General features: G+C 45.7%; 2 pseudogenes; one reads left to right on the plus strand and one right to left on the minus strand.

Moving 5' to 3' along the window:
• Positions 1-8,923: 8,923 nt before the first annotated feature.
• LOC136466239 (RNA polymerase II C-terminal domain phosphatase-like 4) lies at positions 8,924-10,426 on the plus strand (annotated as a pseudogene).
• A 1,086-nt stretch (positions 10,427-11,512) lies between these two features.
• On the minus strand, positions 11,513-18,738 carry LOC136466240 (protein STRICTOSIDINE SYNTHASE-LIKE 10-like; annotated as a pseudogene).
• Between the last annotated feature and the right edge of the window lie 272 nt (positions 18,739-19,010).

Consider the following 19,010-nt stretch of genomic DNA (forward strand, 5'->3'; position numbering starts at 1 on the left):
GTTTGGCAGCACCACTTGACTTATGTTGTGAGCATACTGTACTGCCAGATTATAATCGTAGTATAACTTAAGTGGTCTATAGATGTCGTCAACCACCTTCAAACCGGATATGAACTTTAGTCAGTTCACCTGCCCCATTGCCTCATATCACGCTATAAACTGTCATACATTGTGGACGATGTAGTGACGATTTGCATTTGAGCTTTTCCATAAAATAGCTCCCTTTTTTAAGAGTGAATACTATCCCGTCATGGATTTTTTATCATCTCTCGCATAATCAGAATCTGATTTTCTCACTATGTGGAGTGAATCAGATCTTCTATATGTCATCATGAGGCATTTTGTTCCTTACAAATAACGCAAGACTTTCTTTACCAATTTCTAGTGTTCTATTCCAGGATTGCTCTGGAATCTGTCAAGTAACCCGGTAACAAATGCCAAGTCAGGGCGCGTACATACTTGAGCATATTGCAAGCTTTCGACAACTGAAGCATATGGAACCACTTTTATTTGATCGATCTCATATTGGTTCCTGGGGCATTGAAAATCCTCATATCTGTCGTCCTTGACTATAGGAGCAGGTGAGAGACTACATTTGTGCATACTAAATTTCTTTAAGATTCTTTCTATGTATGCCTTTTGTGACCGTCCTAATACCCCTTTTCTTCTATCTCGGTGAATCTTGATCCCTAGAATGAACGAGACTTTACCAAGATCTTTCATATCAAGTTTTGAGGACAAAACTTCTTTGTCTCCTGTAGTAGACTAACATCACTACTAGCAAGTAAGATATCATCCACATACAGGACAAGGAAGATAAACTTCCCATTCTTAAACTTTGCATAGATATAATTATCCTCTACATTCTCTTTAAAACCTAAAATCTTTTATTGTCTGATCAAACTTCAAGTACCACTGTCTTGAAGCTTGTTCTAATCTATAAATGAATTTCTTTAGGCGGCATCCCATTCATTCTTTTTCTTCCATGACAAACCTTTCGGTTGTGCCACGTAAATATTTTCCTCTAAGTTTCCAATGAGAAATATCGTCTTTACATCCATCTAATATAATTTTAAATCATAATGTGCCATTAATGCCATGATTCTGAAGGAAACTTTACATGAGACTAGAGAAAAAGTCTCATTGTAATCAATCCCTTCTCTTTGCATAAAGTCTTTTGCCACAAGTTGCGCTTTATATCTCTATATTCCCTTGAGAGTCAAGTTTTTATTCTGTAGACCCATTTACAGCCTACTGTTTTGGCATCTTTAGGGATTATTTTTGTAACACCCCGGTGTTATGCCAGCATTTAGGCACTGCAAATCATGCATATCATGCATCATCAAGCATCCTAATCATACATGCCAATCATGAAAATAATAACTGAAACACTGCTTCAAAACATATAAAACATGTTGTGAAACCTAAATGTTGCATACACTTGTTAGAGTTGTTTTGCCCTGATTTTGCTTGCTAGGTTAGTAGAACTTGTTTGGTTATGCTTATAAATCATCTAGGATTATTTAGTTTAATTCTTGGAGCAAAGTTTGTATTCAAATTATTTCAAAATTTTGCTTTAAAAATAATTCCCCAAAATTAAGGTTTTGAGTTAAAATTGACTTTAATTTTAGCATTCAAAATTTATCAAGAATTTGGCTTTGGTCATAAAATCAAAGTTGTAGATATTGAAAAATGGAACAAATTTTATTTTTACACCAATTTGTGAAAATGCTTTTAAATGGCTCAAAAATGAGATTTTAATTCTGTTTATTTGAGAAATAAAAAGAAAAGAATTTCATTTCGCTTAACAGGCCGTCGCTCAGCTTCTCAGCCCACGGCCAAAGCCGGCCTGGCCCGCGTCCCCGCCTGCCGCGCGTTTTGCCCTGGCCAGCAGCGCTTCGCCGGCCCAGGCCCACACCGCGGCCGCTCCCGCGCGCAGCCGCGCCCGCCTTCCCCACCTGCCCGGCCACCACGCGGCGCCCGTACACCGACGGCGAGGGGCGGTGCCTGCTCCGACCAGCCGCGCCCCGCCTTCAAAGCGGTCCGAGCGCGCGCACGCAACCCCACTCCACCACTCCACTTCGCCTGCCTCCCTGCCTCTTGCTCCGCAGCAGCAGCAGCTGCGCCCGAGCTGCTGAGCTCGCCGACGCGCTCCGCCGGCGTCGAGCTCCTGCACCACCACGCCATCCCCCGATTCACGCCGCCAGCAGTTCTGCCTCGTCGACCTCCGTCGTTTGCGCTCGCCAGAGGCTGCCGTCGTCGAGGTGAGGGCCGAACGTGGCGCCTCCTTCCTCTCCGGCGAGCATGCCGCTGTGGCCGCGCGGACCCCCACGCCGTCGGGCCAGCTCCGGTCTGCCAGTCAGTGCGGCTCCACGTGCTGAGCACGCTGCCCCCCCCCGTGCCATGGAAGGGCTCGCCGTCAGTGAGCACCGGCCGGCGGAGCACCTCCCCTACCCCTGGGTCGCTGACCCGCAGGGCCCAACCGCAGTGGCTGGCGAAGGCCCGGGTGGCTGGCCAGTGGGCCGGTTGAACCGCTGGGTCCCACCTGTCTGTCTCTCTGGCGTGGGTTTTAGGTGAATAACCGGGTGGATCTAGTAGATTTGAGCATGAAGTTTAAAAGGATTCCAAAATTGATTTTTCAGAATTCTATTTAAATGCTTTGGAAAATGTTTGTGTACTCCTTTTCGCTCCAAATCTGTTGGAACAAATTTTGCTAGGTTCCTTATCACCAGATCTACTTAGGAAAATTATTGCATGTCATTTTTGAGATACTTCTCTGTAGAACTTTATTTAATCATGTATATTGCTGATAACTTGAAAAATATGTAGAAAAATCTATAGGCTTTAGAAAAATATGATTCTAAGTTTGTTAATCTTCTTATGTAATGTACTTCCTAGGAAAAATATGTGTCATGCATGTACTGTAGAAAAATTATGAGGTGTAGTTCAAGTGCCTTTAATGGCTGATTTTTGTTATTTTAGCTAGAGAGCAAACTTTGTATAAAACATGCATGTGATAATTTTTGTACAGTGATTGTATGCTATGAAGATCATAGGAAAAATACTAACTCTATTGTTTGACACTTTTCACAGTACAAAGTATTTTTATGTTCATAATTATGCCATAGCTTGTTATTTTTGTGTAGACTAATCCACTCATTCAAATACCATGAAAATATGATAGTAGACTACTTAGGGTAGTACTATACTGTAGTAATTTTCTAAGATTTTTCTAAGCAATAAAAATAGATGTTGCTATTCAAACCTATTATTAATTAGGGTTTAATTAAGTGTTGTTTTTTTTGTGTGATTAAGAAATTAGTAAAGCTTTGGTGTATCTTTGAAGCATTTAATAAGATGTGTGATTTAGCATAGTAGTAGTAGAAGAGAATGCAGTAGATGACATGTGCTTGTAGTATATGTTCTTAGATGATGTTGACTACCTTGCATTCAAACATATCCATTGTATTCATCTCATTCGATGCACCGATTGCATAGGCGCTTACGCACATTGCATCATACAGGATCACAAACCGAGAACCTAGTCGTCATACCCGAGGAGCCCGAGGAGCAGTTTGAGGTGCAGCCACAGGAAGTGCCCGAAGCCGACGAGGAGGACGTTGAGGAACTTCCGGAGTGCCCCGATCACCGCCCGAGCTCCTTCGAGAGAGGCAAGCCCCAGAGCATTTTCTCCCAGATTGCAATTATTAATTCAATGCTTTACTTTAATTGATGCATTACGTTCAGGAGTTGTTTGCAACCGTTGCTGCATTATACCTTGGTTACATTTGTTATACTATATCCTTGTTACCCTGGTATCCGTAGTCGAGTCAATGTTTAGCTGGCTTAGACCGGTAGAAGCCAGGTGATTTCCTGTCACCTGCGAGCTATAGATGGTTACCTAGATCTGCTTGGATGACTATGAAGTCATGGTATAACTAAGTGTTAAATGAAGTTGAGACCGGACGGAGACTTGTAGAGTTTTGGACTGTAGTGCTTTCCGTCTGTGTCGATTAAGGACCGACCGTTGTTGGGCCTCGAGTCATGTTGAACGCATGCCTTACATTTAGCTGGCCGGATAAAGTACCTTCCGACCACGAAGCTGGGAGATTATTCGGGCCGAGTAGATTGCCCGTAGCGCACTGTACCGAAGCAGGTGTGGTAGGACACGGGGGCGAGATGATAAGACCAAAGTGCAGTCGGTCAGCCCCCAGGTACATGTGGTTCCTAGCAAACTCGAGATTCCTAGATAGTTGACTCGGTGATCAATATCTCACTTTAGCGGGTGAGTGAGGTTTGTGTAAGGAATAAATCACCAGTTGGTTAGGAATCGATTTGAATCGCCATCGCTCCTGGATAGTGAGCACTTGACTTGAGTGACTTCATCGTAGTAAATGTTTATGGAATACTTGGACAGTTATAATGAATATGACAGTATGGAAGTTGTTTAATGATCATTGGTTATCATTATCTGCTTAATCACGTGTTTGCTCTAGTATAGGTGCCAATTTAGTCGACAGGTTAATAACAATTAACTTGACAATAATGCTTTTGAAAAGGGTCTTGAAATGCTAAAAATGCTTCTTTTTGCAAATGAATCAGCTACCCTACTATAAAGCCCTTCATAATCCTTGGTGTCACTTATTTTCGGTTATGTCGGGTAAGTCTAGCTGAGTACCTTCTCGTACTCAGGGTTTTATTCCCACTTGTTGCAGATGGGCAGATGTATTACGGCTACTGTATCAACTGCCTTTATCCTGCGATGGGTGATGCTTAGGACCATGGGCATGGTCATTCTTTACGTCTCGTCTGATGCTTTTGTTGGAGATGATCATTCGCTGGCACTATATTTGAACTCCACGTGAGTGTGTGTGGTTTGAACAAATGGCTTCCGCTACTTTTATTCGAACTTGTTTTGTAATAACTATATTTAAACTCTGATGTATCTGAGATGCAAACTTTTATGTAATATGTGATGGTGACCGCTAAACTTATTACGATCTTGGCTGGAATGGAAGTTGGTTTGAAATCCTTAGTGATTTCACGGACTACCGGGTTATACAGGCTTAAGTTTGCTAAATCGTCTGCTCTGGCGGATGATTTTCTTACTTAATTTTGTATAATTGGTCGGTTCTGTTACAATTTCTAAGTCCCAAACTTTATTGGCATTCATTGATTTCATTTCATCTTCCATGGCCTCAAGCCACTTTGATGAATGATCACTTCTCATGGCTTCTTCAAATGAGGTGGGATCATCCTCCATTTGAAATTCCTCAGTGTTGTACACTTCATAATCAATAGGAAAAGCTAATTTTCTAACTCTTTGAGACCTTCTAGGGGCCTTCACATTTGGCACATCTTCTGTTTGAGGCTGTTGTTGCTCCCCCTCATATGTGGCAATAGGTTCTATAGGATCCTAAAGAACAGGTTCCTCATCGTCATTCATTGTTGCCACAGGTGGGATAACAACAGGTGCTGGCACCACAGTATCTAGCACTGTCGGTGCAGCGACAACAGGTAGTGAGAAAAATAGCTCATAAATCATTGGAGTGGGTGCATACACCCGCTTCACTTGAAGGTCAATTTCTCGAGCTATCATGCTCCCCCTCATCAATTCATCCTCTAGGAAGACAGCATGTCTCGTTTCCATAAACTTTGTATTTCTCTCTGGACAGTAGAAAATAAAAAACTTTTAACTTTTCTGGGTAGCCAAATAAATGGCAACTTACTGTTTTGGGATCTAACTTTTCAATGTTTGGGTTAAATACTTTAGCCTCAGCAGGGCTCCCACATACACTTAAGTGTTTACTGAGGGTACTTTTTCTGTCCATAACTCATACGGTGTTTTGGGCACCGACTTACTTTGTACTCTATTGAGAATATGAATGTCGGTTTTAACGCCTCCATTCACAGGCTCAACTGTAAGGTGGTGTAACTTATCATACTACCCACCATATCCATCAGGGTACGATTGATTCTTTTAGCTACTTTATTCTGCTGAGGTTCGCCCGGTATAGAATACTAGGCTACTATGTCATTCTTTTAGGGTATGCCGACCGTAGTACTCTTCCATGGTCAGACCTGACTATCTTAATCTTTAATATCTTAAATTTATCCAATGCTTCTGTTCTTTCTTTGATTGGATAAATGTAGCCATAATGAGAGTAATCATTTGTGAATATTATGAACGAATCATAACCATCCACACTCTTTACAGAAAAATGACTACAGATCTCTGTGTGAATAATCTATAAAATTCCTGCGCTTTATTTGTCATCTTTCTTTATATACTTTCCTTTTATGCATTCTGAGAGCTCTAATGGAGGAAGAATATTATTCTTAACTAGTCTTTCTATTCTCCCCCTCGAAATATGGCCTAAACAACAGTGCCATAATTTCGACGACGCATCGTGAGCTTTCTTATGCCATCATTATCAGAGTAATACTCTATCGCCAGCTGCTTTATCAGCTGGGTAGCATATGTCTTTGAAGAGCCAGTGAACTGACTCTTTATTCTATCGAGGTACTCGATGACCGTGTCATACTCTGGGATTGAGCCCACAATTACAGACTTAATCGTGTTCTTTATCACAGCTAAATATTTCTTGTTGGCAGTGACACACTTCCTATGCTTAAGGGCATATAACATCTTTCGGGTTTTAAAATCTCTCTCTTTAGTTGCCCAAACGGCATCAGCCTCGTTTGTCTCCCTCACCGGTGCCACAGACTCAGTGAAACACGGTGAGATAACTACCCAGTTCACTTTAGACAAGATGAAAACCAGGACAAACCTTTTCTTAACATAAAAGTAACACCATTTGCATGCCTTGATTCTAACGTTGGTCAAAATCAAAACATACAACTGTTCGTATACACTAATTCTACATCACCGTTGGACAGAAATAGAATTAATGCATAAATCATTAACTTTTATAACTGTTCTCATACACTAATTCTACATCACCGTTGGGCAGAAGTAAAATTAATGCATAAATCATTAAAATTATGATATTATTATTAACAACGTTGGTCAGAAAATAACATCATAATCATGTCAAATCTCTTTTTCTCCAATTAAATACCACATTGGTTCAAAATAACTGGAGAATAAACAATTTCTTTAGCAGCGGAAAAACTTTCTTTTTCTCCAATTAAATATCACGTTGGTATAAAATAACTGGAGAATAAACCATTTCTTTAGCAGTGGAAAATGTATACTCAATTTCTTCAATTTTACCCACAGGAAAAAAATACTTTTTCTATTTTATTTAAGCCATTAATCAATTTCCAAGAAATAAAACCTTTACTAGAAAATGAAAAACAAAAAAAATGACTCAAATGCTCACTATTCTTTCGGCCCGGCCGTCAAAACAGCCTGACCCATCTGCCTTGCGCGACGCCCGACCGCACCCAGGCCGCAACCTGGACCCGGGCCGGCAAAGCCGCTCGGCCACGCGCGCCCGCCTGGGCTGCATCGCTGGCCCGTTCAATCTCGGGCGTCCGATGGAGATCGACGGTTGCGCGTCGATTTCGCGCGAACAAAACCGCGGTCGCGGCCTCCGACCGAAAAACCCTAGGCCATTCGCACTTTCTGCTTCTCTCTCTTCTTCGTCGCTCTCTCCTCTCTCTACCTCAGCGCAACTAGCAGCGATCGAGTGATACGAGCGGTGAAACGGCCAGTCGCAGCGAGCGAGCGGCAGCCATGGCGCCATCGCCGGCCCCCTCGCCGGCGCGCGTGCTCCCCAATGGGTGAGCATGCCGCCATCGAGCGGCCTTGGCCGCGGCGCCCCCTTGCCCGAGCCCGGTAGAAACATCTCCCTCCCGGCTCGACCCTCTTCTCCCGCACCGGTGAAGGGTTCGCCCGGTGCACGGCGAGGTCTCTTTCCATTCTCTTCCTTTTCTTCTTCCCCTTCAGATTTGAGTTATTCTTCTTTTTTCCGAACTGGTGTGGGGAATTAGGGTTTGGATCTTCTTTTGATCGGTTCTTTTCTATTTATACCGAATCTTTTCTTCCCCTTCTTCATGCGAGTTAGGGTTAGGGTTCGGTTGAACCTTATTCGTGTTTTATTTTGGTTTGATTTGAGATCTCCGATTCGGGTTTTCTTTTGGTTTGATTCGAGATCTGCGAGATTATCCCCTTCCCCTCTTCCCCTTCTTTTCTTTTGAATCTGCTTCTTTCTACGGATTCAACCGATTGGGGTACTAGGGTTAGAGTTTCAGGATTTGCACTTTTCTTTTGATTTCTTTTCTTTTTGGAGTTCATCCGAATCGCTTCCCTTCCCCTTCTTCATGCGAGTTAGGGTTAGCGTTCGGTTGAACCTTTTCTTTTGATTTCTTTTCACGGTTTTGATTCCGATTGGGATGAGGATGGGTTAGTTCATCTGAATCGGGTTCACTGTTGTTCTTCCCCTTCACCCAATTAGGGTTAGGGTTGGGGAACCACTGTTCTTCTTTCCTTTTACTCCTTTCCTCAAATCCGAACTAGATCTATTCTGTTCTTGTCGTGCGTCGGTGAGAATAGCGGTGCGGCATCTTTTCCCAGCGCGGTGGCGGTGGTGACCGGGGTTCCAGTGATGTCCGCCACCCCCGGTCCCTTTTCTCTTTGCTTTTACCCAGTTAGGGTTAGGGTTACACACTGACAACCTCGCTCTGATATCTTTGTTAGGATCGTGGTGTACCTTTCTGTGTAACCGTAGATCCGGGTAAGACTCCTCGCCTTAGCGTAGTTGGGTCACAGCAACGTAGACGCCAAGTTCGCCCTAGATGCCGCCTCGCGGACGCCGGTGCTCGGTACAGTGGTGAGGAGGCGAGGTGGCGATCCAGTGGACCGGTGGAGACCCTGCAGAGGCGACGGCGGTGTGGTGGGGCATCCTATCGCTGGCAGCACACTGTAGATCGGATTAGGGTTTCTATCGGTAGGATCATGGCGGCTCAGACCAACCTCGTGACTCGAGCCGTAATCCCCACCTATCTTTATATGTGCTGTGCGACAGGGGCCCACCAACCTGTTAGGGTTGGGCGCCTCCGATCAGGGCGCAAAGGCAAGGGCCCAATATAAAGATCATCTAACAGCGCGGCCCCCCGCATCCTGGGTTCGTCGCCGGGCTCTGCTTCCTGTGCGGGGCGAAGAAGGAGGACGCGGAAAGAGGTGCTCCCGGAGTCGTAGTCGCAAGGAGGAGACGGCGACGGCAACGAAGACGAAGTGCGCTGCGTGAAGGAGGAGGACACGGAAGGAGGTGCTCCCGGAGCCGCCTTTGGGCACGGGATGATGAAGGAAGAAGGCGACGACCACGGCAACGACGACGCCCCGCGCTGCCCCCCGCACCCTGAGTTCGTCTTGGGCCTCTGCTACCTGTGCGGGGCGACGGAGGAGGACGCGGGAGGAAGCGCCTCCAGAGTCACGGTCGCGAACATCGACGAGGCCCTGGTGCTGCCCCGCTTTGGCGGCGGCGACGAGCATTGCGAGCGCGTCCGACATGGCGACCCTCAAGCGCGAGAGGAAGCTGATCCTCGTCCTGGACCTAGACCACACGCTGCTCAACTCGACGAGGCTCCAAGACCTTTCCGCCCAGGAGCAACGCAACGGGTTCACGCCCTACACAGGGGACGAGCTGCACATGGAACTCTTCCGGCTGGAGTACTCCGACAACGTTCGCATGCTCGTCGAGCTGCGGCCGTTCGTGCGAGGCTTCCTGGAGCAGGTGAGCTCCAGGTTCGAGATGCACGTGTACACCTTGGGAAGACAGGGCTACGCGAAGGTGGTCAATTGGTCATCGACCTTCTGGACCCGGAAGGCGTCTACTTCGGCGGCGGGGTCGTGTCCAGAAAGGAGTCGACCCAACGGGACATGAAGAGTCTCGACGTCATCCCGGGCGCCGACCCCGCTGCGGTGGTGATCCTCGACGACACGGACGGTGCCTGGCCGGGGCATCAGGACAACCTCATCCTCATGGACAGGTACCACTACTTCGCCTCCACCTGCCGCAAGTTCGGCTACGACATCCCCTCCCTGGCGGAGCAGGGCCGGGACGAGAGGGAGCAGGACTGCTCGCTGGCCGTGGTGCTGGGCGTCCTGGAGCGTATCCACATGGCCTTCTTCGACGGCGACCGCGCGGACGTCAGGGATGTGATCAGGGAGGTGCGGCGCCAGGTGCTGCCCGAGTGCACGGTGGTGTTCAGCTATCTGGAGGATTTCCCCGAGGACACCCTCATGTGGACGTTGGCCGAGCGGCTCGGCGCCGCCTGCCAGAAAGACGTCGACGAGACGGTCACCCATGTCGTTGCGGAGGATCCGGGGACCCAGAAGGCGCAGTGGGCGCGGGAGCACGGCAAGTTTCTCGTCAACCCGGAGTGGATCAAGGCGGTGAGTTTCCGCTGGTGCCGGGTAGACGAGCGAGGGTTCCCGGTGACGACCCGTGAGAGTTGAACGGCGTCACGTCGTGCGGCTTCCGATCCTACAGCTAGCGGTAATGGCGTTGTTAACCTTCGTGCCTTAGAGAATTGAATGCTTCAGATCGTCGATGCTAGTCTTTGTTGATTCACTCATCACTCCGGACAATCTTTGTTGGAAAAATCAGTAGTTTCAGGCTTTCAGCGGAACGTCATTCTGTTCAGTTACTGTCAGGTGTTCAATCTCAATTCGCAGCACCGAAGTTTGAAACGACGAGATCATTTTGTCTGTCACTGTTAAAAATGCAAAAACTCTGATGATGTGTACTAGGAGAGGCATATGTGACATACTGACATGCCCACGGTTAAGCTCACCGTGGCTTGCTGTGCTACAGTTAAATTTTCTTGAGACGATGACCGCATGTTTGTGTGATCAAATTTCGTTGCTGTGCTGCAGTTAAATTCTCATCGGGTTTTGACTCTGATGTGCTTCAAATTTCCTTGAACAGTGCATAACTGAAGTTGTACTTGCAAATTGCAATACAAATCTGGGATGTCTTTCCCTGATTGCAGAGAATTGTTGCAGCGGCTAGTCTTTGTTGATTCACTCCGGCCAATCACTGTTGGAAAAATCCGTAGTAGTGATTCTCCCGATTCAGTAGCTGCAGCGGAATGTCGTTCTGTTCAGTTACTGTCAGGTGTTCAATTCCAACAGCGGGTCTGAACTATGAAATCATCCTGACGATTTTAATGATGCAGTGCACTTTCTATCTCTGTTAGAATGCATATATTTTGATGATGATCTAGTACATCACGCGTGTGGCATGCTTACGTATTAGTACATATTGTTAACCCCTGCGTTAGTATGGTTCAATGTACCGCAGTTAAATTCTTAGATGATGACTGTGTATTCGTAAGCTTTGGACGGATATGCTTCAAATATGATTCAAAGTTTCCTCACTCGAATTTTTCTGCCTGATTCAAGGAAGTCACGTGTTTTTTTTACCCAACTTCAGCAAGGTTAGAGTTAGGGACTGATTTTTTTTTTTAAAAAAAATATGCCCTTAAAACATAGCACGAAATATAAATTCCAAATAGAAAACACAATTACAAATCGAAGTCACTAGTATTCCCTAACAACGGCGACATATGGTAGTTCTACGGAGCCCATGTACATCTTTCCGCCTTCCCTCTCCACCACCTCCGTCGGCCTCACGCTCTTGGGCCCTCTCATCACTTGGACCACCTGCCCATCGGCTCCGACCCTTAGCCTGTTCGCTTAGTCGTATACGATCGTGGATTATAAGCTAGAATAGTATTTTTCTCTCACACCAAACCAGCCAGTAATAAATAATCCACAATGGTTTACGACGAAACGAACAGGCTGCCTCCAGGAGGTGGCTGTACGGACCAAAGGGCAGCTCCGTCTTCTCCCTGTGCAGCGCCACCCAGAACCCGCCTTTGCCGTCAGCCCTCACATTGTCAGGGTAGCCCGACAAGTCAGCGAGGTGCTCAGACGTGCCCGCCTTAGGACCATCGTGTTAGTTGATCTCCACCAATAGGCCCAACGGCCTATTGGGCCCTTGTCTCTGCGCCCTGATCGGGGGCGTCCAACCCTAATACGGTTGGTGGGCCCCTGTCGCACAGCACATATAAAAGAGAGGTGGGGATCACGGCTCTAACTACGAGGTTGGTCTGAGCCGCCATGATCCCACCGATAGAAACCCTAATCCGATCTACAGTGTGCTGCCAGCGACGGGATGCCCTACCACACCGCCGCCGCCTCTGCAGGGTCACCACCATCGCCACTGGACATTCACGACATCGCCACCACGACGCTTACAATGCCGCAGTACCAGCGTCTACGCCGGAGCTGCCACGACACCGGTGGCCATGTACCAAAAGGGTGACCCATACGAAGGTACACTAACTGTTTTTCCCTATCTAGTAGAGGCTCTACCCCGAATCTATGGTCTAGAGGTCCACTGTGAATTTCTAACAATGGTATCAGAGCCAAGGACGGTATCGGGTAGAGCATAGAAAAGAAAGAACATGGGTTAAATCCATTTTGGATTGAAACTCTAACCCTAACCGGGTAAAAGAAACTGAAAAGAGACCGGGGGTGGCGGACGTCACTGGAAACCCGGTCACCACCGCCACCGCGCGGGGAAAAGTGCCGCACCGCCCTCCTCGCAGGCGCACGACAAGCAAAGAAAATGAGAGAAGAACATCCATTTGGATCAGAGAAAATTAGGGCTCTCGGCACTTCAAGCCGAACCCTAACCCACGAACAAACCGTGAGGAAGAAGAACAGACCGTGGGAAAGAAAAACCCTAACCCTAACTGGGTGAAGAGGAAGGGTCCTCGGCACACGAACCCTAACCCATGAACCGATTTGGATGAACTCCGAAAAAAAAGAAATCAAAAAAAAGAAAGGAAATCCAAAGAAAGAAGAAGAACAGAGGTCGGAACCCGAACCCTAATCCTAGATCCCGATTCGGATGAACTCCGAAAAGAAAAGAAAGAAGATTTAAAAGAAAAGAAGGGGAAGAGGGGAAGGGGATGATCTCGCAAATCTCGAATCAAACCAAAAGAAAACCTGAATCGGAGATCTCGAATCAAACCAAAAGAAAACACGAATAGGGTTCAAAAGAACCCTAACCCTAACTCACGACGAGGAAGGGGAAAAGAGTGATTCGGTACAAATAGAAAAGAAAAGAATCAAATGAATGAGCTGAAACGAATAGAACAAACCCTAATTCCCCACACCAGTTCAGAAAAGAGAAGAACAACTCAAATCCGAAGGGGAAGAAGAAAAGGAACCCTAGATCCAAAACCTAATTCCCCACACCAATTCAGAAAAGATAAGAAAACCAAATCGGAGAAGGGGAAAAAGGGGAAAAGGAGACCTACCCACCATGCGCAGGGCTGACCTTTCACCGGCGAGGGAGAAGAAGGCCAAGCCGGGGTGCTGCTCACCGGGCTCCGGCCAAAGGGGCACCGCGACTAGGCCGCTCGACGGTGGCACGCTCACCCGCTGGGGAGCACGCATGCCAGCGAGGGGCCGACGACGGCACCATGGCTCTGCCCCTCCACCATTTTTGCCCGCTCGGTCGCTGTGGCTGCGCTGAGAGGAGAGGAGAGCGACAAAAGAGAAAGCGAAGAGAGAGAAGTAGGCAGAAGCAAATGGGGCTAGGGTTTCCAGCCGATGCTGGCGAGTGGGTTTTTGACCCCGCGAAGCCTGCGGGCGACCGTCGGATGCGATCCGATGGCGGAGCACGACCAGGCCAGCGATGCGGCCCAGGCGGGTGCGCGCGGCCGAGCGACTTTGCCGGCCCAGGCCTAGGTTGTGGCCTGGGTGCGGCCAGGCGTCGCGCAAGGGAGCTAGGCCGGGCTGTTTTGCTGGCCGGGCCGAAAGAACAGTGACAATTCTTATTTTTCTTTTTTCCAGTAAATGTTTATTTCCTGGAAATTGATTAATGGCTTAAAGTAAATAGAAAAGGTAATTTTTCCCTGTGGGTAAAATTAGGGAAAAAGAGAGTTTTTCCGCTGCTAAAGAAATTATTTATTCTCCAGTTATTTTGAATCAACGTGAGAAAAAGAGACTTTGACATGACTGCTAAAGAAAAGTTTATTCTCTAGTTATTTTGAACCAATGTGATATTTAATTAGAGAAAAAGTGTTTTGACATGATTATGACGTTGTTATTTTCTGACCAACGTTGTTAATAACAATATCATAATTTTAATGATTTATGCATTAATTTTACTTCTGACCAACGGTGATGTAGAATTAGTGTATAAGAACAGTTGTAAAATTTTAATGATTTATGCATTAATTCTATTTTTGTCCAATGGTGATGTAGAATTAATGTGTAAGAACAATTGTGAATTTTAATAATTTTATACATTAATTCTATTTCTGCCCAACGGTGATGTAGAATTAGTGTATATGAACAGTTGTATGTTTTGATTTTGACCAACATTGGAATCAAGGCATGCAAATGGTGTTATTTTTATGTTAAGAAAAGGTTTGTCCTGGTTTCATCTTGTCTAAGGTGAATTGGGTAGTCATCTCATCATATTCCACTGAGTCTGTGGCACCGGTGAGGGAGACAAACGACAATGATGCCGTTTGGGCAATTAAAGAGAGGGATTTTGAATCCCAAAAGATGTCCTATGACTTTGAGCATAGAAAGTGGGTCACTACCAATAATAAATTTTTGGCTGTGATAAAGAAAACAATTGAGCCTATAATTGTGGGCTCAATCCTAGAGTGTGACACGGTCACCGAGTACCTTGATAGAATAAAGAGTCAGTTCACTGGTTCTTCAAAGACATATGCTACCTAGCTGATAAAGCAGCTGGTGACAGAGTGTTACTTTGATAATAATGGCATAAGAGAGCTCACGATACATCGTCGAAATTATGGTACTATTGTTTAGGCCATATTTCGAGGGGAGAATAGAAAGACTAGTTAAGAATAATATTCTTCCTCCATTAGAGCTCTCATAATGCATAAAAAGAAAGTATGTAAAGAAAGATGACAAACTAAGCGTAGGAATTCTATAGATTATTCACACTGACATTTATGGTCAGTTTCCTGTAAAGAGTGTGGATGGTTATGATTTGTTCATAACATTCACAAACAATTACTCTTATTATGGCTACATTTATCCAATCAAAGAAATAACAGAAGCATTGGATAAATTTAAGATATTAAATATTAAGATAGTCAAGTCTGACTGGTGGAGAGTACTATGGTCGGCATACCCTAAAAGAATGGCATAGTAGCCCATTATTCTACACTGGGCGAACCTCAGCAGAATAGAGTAGCTAAAAGAATCAATCGTACCCTGATGGATATGGTGGGCAGTATGATAAGTTACTCCACCTTACAATTGAGCCTGTGAATGGAGGTGTTAAAAAACCGACATTCATATTCTCAATAGAGTACAAAGTAAGTCGATGCCCAAAACACCGTATGAGTTGTGGACAGAAAGAGTACCCTCACTAAACACTTAAGTATGTGGGGGAGCTCTGCTGAGGCTAAAGTATTTAACCCAAACATTGGGAAGTTAGATCCCAAAATAGTAAGTTGCCATTTGTTTGGCTACCCAGAAAAGTCAAAAGTTTTTTCGTTTTCTACTATCCAGAGAGACATACAAAGTTTGTGGAAACGAGACATGGTGTCTTCCTAGAGGATGAATTGATGAGGGGAGCATGGTAGCTCGAGAAATTGACCTTAAAGTGAAGCAGGTGTATGCACCCACTCTAATGATTCATGGGCCATTTTTCTCACTACCTGCTGTCGCTGCACCGATAGTGCTAGATACTATGGTGCTAGCACCTGTTGTTATCCCACATGTGATAACAATGAATGATGATGAGGAACCTGTTCTTCAGGATCCTATAGAACCTATTGCCACATATGAGGGGGAGCAACAGCAGCCTCAAACAGAAGATGTGCCAAATGTGAAGGCCCCTAGAAGGTCTCAAAGAGTTAGAAAATCAGCTATTCCTGCTGATTATGAAGTGTGCAACACTAAAGAATTTCAAATGGAGGATGATCCCACCTCATTTGAAGAAGCCATGAGAAGTGATCATTCATCAAAGTGGCTTGAGGCCATGGAAGATGAAATGAAATCAATGAATGCCAATAAAGTTTGGGACTTGGAAATAATTCCTAAAAGAGCCAAAACAGTAGGCTGTAAATGGGTCTACAGAACAAAAACTTGACTCTCAAGGGAATATAGAGTGATATAAAGCGTGACTTGTGGCAAAAGACTTTACGTAAAGAGAAGGGATTGATTATAATGAGAGATTTTCTCCAGTCTCATATAAGGATTCCTTCAGAATCATAATAGCATTAGTGGCATATTACGATTTGGAATTACATCAGATGAATGTAAAGACGGCATTTCTCAACGGGGACTTGGAGGAAAATGTTTATATGGCACAACTGAAGGGTTTTGTCATGAAAGGAAAAGAACAAATGGGATGCCACCTAAAGAAATCCATTTATGGATTAAAACAAGCTTCAAGACAGTGGTACTTGAAGTTTGATCAGACAATAAAGAATTTTGGGTTTTAAAAAGAATGTAGAGGATAATTGTGGGAAGTTTATCTTCCTTGTCCTGTATGTGGATGATATCTTACTTGCTAGTAGTGATGTCAGTCTACTACAGGAGACAAAGAAGTTTTGTCCTCAAAACTTGATATGAAAGATCTTGGTGAAGTCTCGTTCGTTCTAGGGATCAAGATTCACCGAGATAGAAGAAAAGGGGTATTAGGACTATCACAAAAGGCATACATAGAAAGAATCTTAAAAAATTCAGTATGCACAAATGTAGCCCTCACCTGCTCCTATAGTCAAGGGTGACATATATGGGGATTTTCAATGCCCCAGGAACGATTATGAGCTCAATCAAATGAAAGTGGTTCCATATGCTTCAGCTATCGAAAGCTTACAATATGCTCAAGTATGTACGCGCCCTGACTTAGCATTTGTTACCGGGTTACTTAGTAGATTCCAGAGCAATTCTAGAACAGAACAATGAAATTAGTAAAGAAAGTCTTGCATTATTTGCAAGGAACAAAAGGCCTCATGATGACGTATAGAAGATCTGATTCACTCTACATAGTGGGAAATTCAGATTCTGATTATGCGAGAGATGATAGAAAATCTACGACGGGATAGTATTCACTCTCGAAAAGGGGAGCTATTTCATGGAAAAGCTCAAATGCAAACTGTCACTACATCGTCCACAATGTATGATAGTTTGTAGCATGATATGAGGCAACGGGGCAGGTGAACTGACTAAAGAAGTTCATACCCGGTTTGAAGGTAGTTGACGACATCTATAGACCACTTAAGTTATACTGCGATTATAATCTGGCAGTAAAGTATGCTCACAACATAAGTCAATTGATACTACCAAACACATTGACATAGAGTATTATGTTGTGATAGCTAAAGTCCGGGATCAAGTCATAAGTCTTGAGCATATAAGTACAGAAAAGATGCTCGCTGATATGCTTAAAAAAGGCTTACCACCCAACGTGTTCAAAGAACATGTAGCTAGCATGGGTTTAAGGGAAAGCCTAAAATTCCTGGATAAAAGAAGGCCCAAAGATAAGTATCAATTTTAGAACAGAGTATTATGTTGTAGCTGTTAAATCTATCGGCAATGGACCATGACGATAAGACATGCTCTATGCGCTAATCTGTAATGGAATGAACAAAAATAAATGATATGAGATTGAAAGATAGTAATGAGATCAAGGGGGAGAATGTTAGTTGATCTCCACCAATAGGCCCAACGACCTATTGGGCCCTTGTTTTCTATGCCCTGATCAGGAGCGTCCAACCCTAATATGGTTGATGGGCCCCTGTCTCACAGCACATATAAAAGAGAGGTGGGGATCATGGCTCTAACTACGAGGTTGGTCTGAGCTGCCATGATCCTACCGATAGAAACCCTAATCCGATCTATAGTGTGCTGCCAGCAATGGGATGCCCCACCACACCGCCGCCACCTCTGTAGGGTCACCACTAGATATCCACGGCATCGCCACCACGACGCCTACAACGCTGTAGTACCGGTGTCTACGCCGGAGCTGCCACGACACCGGTGGCCATGTACCAAAAGGGTGACCCATACGAAGGTACACCAACTATTTTCCCCATCTAGTAGAGGCTCTACCCCGAATCTATGGTCTAGAGGTCCATTGTGAATTTCTAACACATCAATCCAGTACCTGAGCAGCTTGCATGGCCCGATGAGCGCGACCACGAGGTGTGTCCTATCAGCGCTAATGGCGAGGCCATTGGGGTACATGATGTTGGCCTGTAGCACTGTGACTTGGCCTGTCTTGGGGTCGTACTTCATGAGGCGGCCAGACGAGTCGCCGGTGACCATCACCCTCTTATGCTGCGACCGCGGGTAGTTCATGCTGCTATCCGTGAAGAACACGTCCCCGTGACCTAGTCGACGTTGACCCCATTGGTGAAGTGGAGCGGCACACCATTGACGTCCGTGGCTAGCACCGTCGCCCTGCCGCCGCCTAGGCTGATGAGCATCAGCCCCTTGTACGTGTCTGTGATGTAAAGGTTGCCGGACTGGTGGTGGAACCACTGGCCTAGAGGCCGGCCACACTCGCTCTCGGTGAGTTCCGCCGACCAAGTCCTAGACGATGTGCAGGCCTCGGCGTCATAGCCTGGGCTATACGCATACGTTGACTAGCCACATGCGAACCTATTCCACTTGAGGACGCGACCATCGGAGACCCCGCTGTAAGGACCGACGCCGTCACCATTGAAGGCCACGCTCTCCGAGCCGCGCAGCATCGATCCCCAAAGCGACAGGTGCTTGCTCCGACTACCATCGACGGTGCTCGTTTCGGAGATGGGGCGAGCTACGCATGTCAGGAGCAGCAGCAGGGCGGCGAAGCACCAGATTGCTATTGTCTAAGCAAGCTTGTTCCTCGTGCGGATCGCCATGGTTTCTTCTGTTTACGTGGGCTTAGTGACTTTGACCTTGGCGTTGGTTGACTGAAAGCTCTGCTTTGGTTGAGAGAATCACCGGGTGCCTCCTCCTTTTATGTGGCCTAGGCTAGAGT

Source organism: Miscanthus floridulus, chromosome 7 (assembly GCF_019320115.1).
Source record: "Miscanthus floridulus cultivar M001 chromosome 7, ASM1932011v1, whole genome shotgun sequence".
Classification (NCBI taxonomy): domain Eukaryota; kingdom Viridiplantae; phylum Streptophyta; class Magnoliopsida; order Poales; family Poaceae; genus Miscanthus; species Miscanthus floridulus.